Genomic DNA, 4,935 nt, shown 5'->3' with positions numbered 1-4,935 from the left:
AGGCTCGCCGTGTTCCCTTGCAGGCTTCCCGGAGCCCTCGAGCTGCCCGTACTCGGCGCTCGTAGTGCCGAGGCGGATGGAGTCGCGGGATGCCGCGCAGAGCGAGGTAAGCGCTGCTGCTTCGCCTGCGCTGCCCGCGGCGGGGCGGCTCCCGGGGCGGGGCCGCGGCGGCATCTCTGCTAGACAGCGCGCGGCGAGCCCGGGCGGGGGGGGGGCGCCCGGCTTGGAGGCCCCCCGCCGCGCCGGGTCGCCCCACCGTCTGCAGCCCACAGGTGGCTTCTCGCCTGCTGCGCCGGCGGGGGGACCCGAGGGCCGCCTGCCTGGGTGGGAAGCGGGGCAATGAACGAGCGCCCGGGCCGCCCCGCGCCGCGGCCCAAGGAGGCGCGTCCCCCCACGCGGCGCGCCCGCGATTCAGCGAGGCCTAAATCTGCTCCTCCTCGCAATGCTGCAGGCGGAGCTGTCCTACGCGATGCTGGTGGAAGGAAAGCGCACGGTGGTCCGCCTTAAGCAGATGTGAGTGGCTCTTGCTTCCTTCGTCGCGGTTCTCCGCCAGGCGGATACGCTCACGTCGCGTTCGCGAGGGCCCCCTGGGCTTGTGCGATGCCCCCGAAAGGCACGTTCCCGCTTTTGCCTGGGATTCTCCTGTCGACGTCCAGAAGCACGTGTGCAGCCCGCCGTCGCTGCGCCTGGGCGCCTTAACTTCTGCTCTAACCCGGCTTTGCCACGGGAAGTGAGCTGAGCTGGGGCTCCTCGTCGGTGGAAGTCGGGAGAGTCCGTGACTGAAGGGGAGGGAGGGAGGGCGGGCGGGACTCTCGGCCTGGGGTCTGGCCCCCTGGACAGCAGGAGGCGGGGCCAGTCCGGGGGGCGGGGCGAGCACTCTGCACCTCCACAGAGCCCCTTTGCCCAGCCTGGACAGCTGGAGACGCATCCAGCATCTCATTGGCTCCAGGGCAGGACAGCAGGTCCTGAAGCAGATCGGAGGTCACAGGGGCCCTTGGCACCTTCCTTTTCGGTATTTCTGGCTTGGAAAAGGAGGGCGCACACTTTTCGGGAGGATTCCATTGCATTGTAAACTGGCTGATCTCAAATGTTAATGTGAGGTAGGTCATTTTACCGCAAACTTTGCAGATGGGAAACTGAGGCCGAGGAGGACGGCTGGGCTGAGGCCAGTCCGTATGAGTCCCCTTGGCCCCGGGTGTGCAGCTCTACCAATGTGCTCCCGCTGCGCCACACGGGCTTGTGGCGGGCTGAGTAAGAACGTGCGGTGTGAATCGGTGCGAGTCCACCTGTGCGTCTTGGGGAGGGAGCAGGGGAGGGTCCTGCGCCCCAGCTGCTATCCTGCTCAGCAAGGTGGTGTCCACGCGAGCGGGGCTTCTCCCTGCCACCTCGTTTGAGGCCAGCCCAAGAGGCTCCCTGTCCAGTTCGGCCGAGGCTTCAAGGGCAGTGCAATGAGAACGACGCCAGACAAAACACAACCCAACAACACCGCACCCCTCGCTGGAACCCGGACAGTCAGCCAGGACTCTGCCTTAAGGGTCGCGAGGGGCCGAGTGCGCCTCGCGAGTTCCTCCCGTCCTTTCTAACTTGCAGATCCTTCGTGACTTCAAATATGCCTGTTTATTCTTATAATATGGAGGGAGACCTGATCACAGATTATCCGTACATCGAGGTAAATTTTATTCATGCGTTCCTAGCTTCCCAGGCAGAGCTCAAAAATCGGTTGGTTTTCCATGGGAATTATTTGAACACAACTAACGGTGGTGGCGAGTTTTGAGGCCGGTGGATCTGGGCAAGGCTGAGCTGGCTGTTGGTCTGGCACACGAGCAAGGGGTTAGAAACAAAGAAACAGAGCGAGGTGGAAGGGGTCTCCCGGGCCATCTAGTCTGACCTCCGGCTCCAGCCGGCTCTGCTCACGACATGCCCACCATGTGCATGTCCAGCCTATCCTTGAACACCCTTACTGACGGGGCCTCAACGACCTCTCGTGGAAGCCCATTCCACACCCTTGGGGTCCGAACTGCCAGGAAGGGTTGGGCGGCTGACATGCAGGGGCTCGCGGGGGCAGCCCCCGAGTGGCAGGTGTCCCCGTGGCGCAACTTGCTTCGTATCTTGGCCATCCTGGTCCCCAGCCTCTGCCAGCTCTCTAGCCACCTGCAGCAACCATTGAGACGGTGTGGGCAGAAATGGCAGCGCTCAGGCCACCTTTGGGGTGCCCACAACAAAGCAGGTTGCCCCTCATTTCTTGGTGGCCCCGTTTCTGCTGGTCAGGCCCAGGCAGCCGGTGGCTCTCCGGGTGTGTGGGCTTGTACCTGTCTTCATCCCAGGCACCGGCTCTGCCGGCCGGAGTTCGCGGGAGCCGTCCCCGGAAACGGGGGTCTCGAGGGGCCCCGCTTCCCACCCGCTGTGGGCAGGCGCTGCTGGCAGGAGTGGCGGAGTGGAGCGCGAGCCCAGCAGGGGAGGGCTGGGCACGCTCCGCGGTCCCGGGCAGGTGCTGGCCTCACCTGCCCCTGCTCACTCGGCCGGCGGGGGGCGGGGGGAGCAGCAGGCAAGGTTTCTCCGTTTCCTGCTCCCCGCCGGCCGCCGGCTCCAGGTCCCCGGGATGGAAGGGAGCCCTGGCAGGCACCCCTGCTGCCGTTGTCCGGCACCCGCCACCCGAGTTCGCGATTCGGGAGGAGGGGCCCGCCCCCTTTGCGGAGCCGGACGCGCCTGCTCGCCTCTCGAGCGTGAACCGTGCCGTGGGGCATGGCGAGCGCCCCGAACGAGCGGCGTGCGAGGGGGAGCGTGTCCCAGCGCGCTCGCATCTGTGCTGAGGCGTGTGTTTGGCCCCGCAGGACAACTGCTACTACAGCGGATTCGTGGAAGGGGCCGGAGACTCCCAGGCCGTCCTCTCAACCTGCCGTGGGCTTTGGTAATGAAGGCCTCGGGGCTGAACGGGTCTTCCAGACTGACGGCTCGGCTTCCTGGTGCTGCCAATGGAAGGCGCCGTGCAGCCTTTCCCTCTCTCTCTCTCTCTGACACTCTCTCTCTCTCTGCTAGAAAAAAATCCAAAGAGTATTGGGAGGAAGGAAGCAGGCATGGGAAAACTGGAGGGTTTGCGGCCGAACGCAGTGCCCGCTAAGAAGCCTTGAATGAGGCAGGGCGATTACGGGAGGATCCGTCCCTGGCAGCTTCCCTCCAAAGAGGCACCTTGCGAGAATGAGCCCATCCTCAGGGCTCCGTGCCGGGTCCCTGCTCGCTCGCTGCTCCCTAGCAGCTCCTTGCAGGAGCGTATTCATTATCGTTGGCAAACCAAAGATCAAGGAACTGGGTGGAACGGGGATTTTTTAAAGGTACCACTACATATTTCCTTGGATAAATTTTTGATTTATGGGAGTTTCTTGTGCGAGGGGACTGGACTGAGTGCCAGATGCTATCAGATCTCCCTGCTTGCAAACAGTGTAGAATGACAGAGAATCTGACAATTTAATTAGGTGGGGAGGAAAGCGGGACTGAGTGCCAGAATAAACAGCCGTGCCCGCTACCCCTTGTCAGTATAGGGGGCTTGTCCTTGCCAGCGCAAGCGCCGATACAGTGAGCTGCTCTGCTTCCGAAAGACGCTTCCGAGGGTTTGGTGCGCCTCGTGCGAGAGTTTCCCGTGCATTCAGCTTGGCTGGGCTGTGGCTTGCTTTGGAGCCGTCCAGCTTCGGCGTCTTCGGGAGGCTCTGGAGAGCAGCGAGGGGTGGCAGCAGCCACGGGTCAGCATGTCCTGGGAGCAGAGCACCCCAGCTCGGGTGCTGGGAGGCAGGTGTGCATATGGGAGGGACGCCGTTTTTCCTGGCGGGCACACCAGGAGGTGTGGTAGCAACAGGCAGCGACAAGGAGAAGCATGAAGCGCGATATTGAAGCAGAATACCGCTTTTGAAAACGAGCGTGACTGGTCAGCCAAGGGAGGCGTCCTGAAATAAAGCTCTGTCCGGAGGCACCGGAAGCGGCGCTGTGCGGGTGGCCGCCCGACTGCCCGAGACGGGGCCCGCGCTGGGGGGGCTCCTGCGTGCCACGGGCCCTTTGCACGCTCCGGGAGGGTGGCACCTGGTGGCTCCCCTTGGTGTGAGATCCGCGCAGCGTGGCGCCACTCCTGTCCCGCACGGTGGCCAGCTGGGCCTGAGCTGGGCCATCTGCCCCCCCCCCCCCCCCCCCGGCTTACGGGAATTTGGGAGCAGGTGGGCTGAGCCGGCTCTTTTGGTTTTCGCCTCCAGGGGGCACCTGCAAATCGGCACTTCAACATATGAAATCAAACCTGTTGAGAATTCGGGTACATTTCAACACCTTATTTATCGAAAGGCTCCACGGCAGCAGGAACCGTGCGGGAGAGGCCCTGAGGCGGGCGTGGAGCTGGCGAGGGCCACGGGGCGGCCCGGGCGGCGTGAGAGCGGCAGCCCAAGCCCACCCTCCGGGAACGTAAGCTGGGTTGTGCTGCTCGCGTGCACCCGTTCCCCGCCTGGATGGGAGCTCCCTCCGGATGCCCTTCCCGGACGGGCCGCTCAGCTCTGCACTGGGTCCCTGCCCGGCCTTGCCTCCTTTTGCGGGGTCTTCGTGCTCTCCGCCTCACCCCAACGACAGCCCCTAGCCCTCGAATGGCTGAGCGTCTTCTCAGCACCAAGCCTTGGCTCGGCCCGCAACCCCCCCTCCCAGCACATGCCTGCTTGCGCCCTCCGGCCCACGGTGGTCTCAGCGGGGCAGGCAGCCGCCCGCGTGGCCCTTTGCCTGCCTGCTGCAAGGGGGTGGGTGGGGGGCAGCCTGCACAGCCCAGGAGTTGGAGACCCCAAGGCACCCGGAGCGCCGTAGGAAGGCGGGGCATGAATCCAATGCGCACGTGTGTGTGGGAGCGGCACATGCACGAGCCGCTGAACCTCTTTCACCACATGAGAGTTGACCCAGATCATAGTAATTCTGCAC

Source organism: Varanus komodoensis, unplaced genomic scaffold, assembly GCF_004798865.1.
Source record: "Varanus komodoensis strain SLA01 unplaced genomic scaffold, ASM479886v1 scaffold91, whole genome shotgun sequence".
Classification (NCBI taxonomy): Eukaryota; Metazoa; Chordata; class Lepidosauria; order Squamata; family Varanidae; genus Varanus; species Varanus komodoensis.
This window is presented reverse-complemented; position numbering follows the sequence as displayed.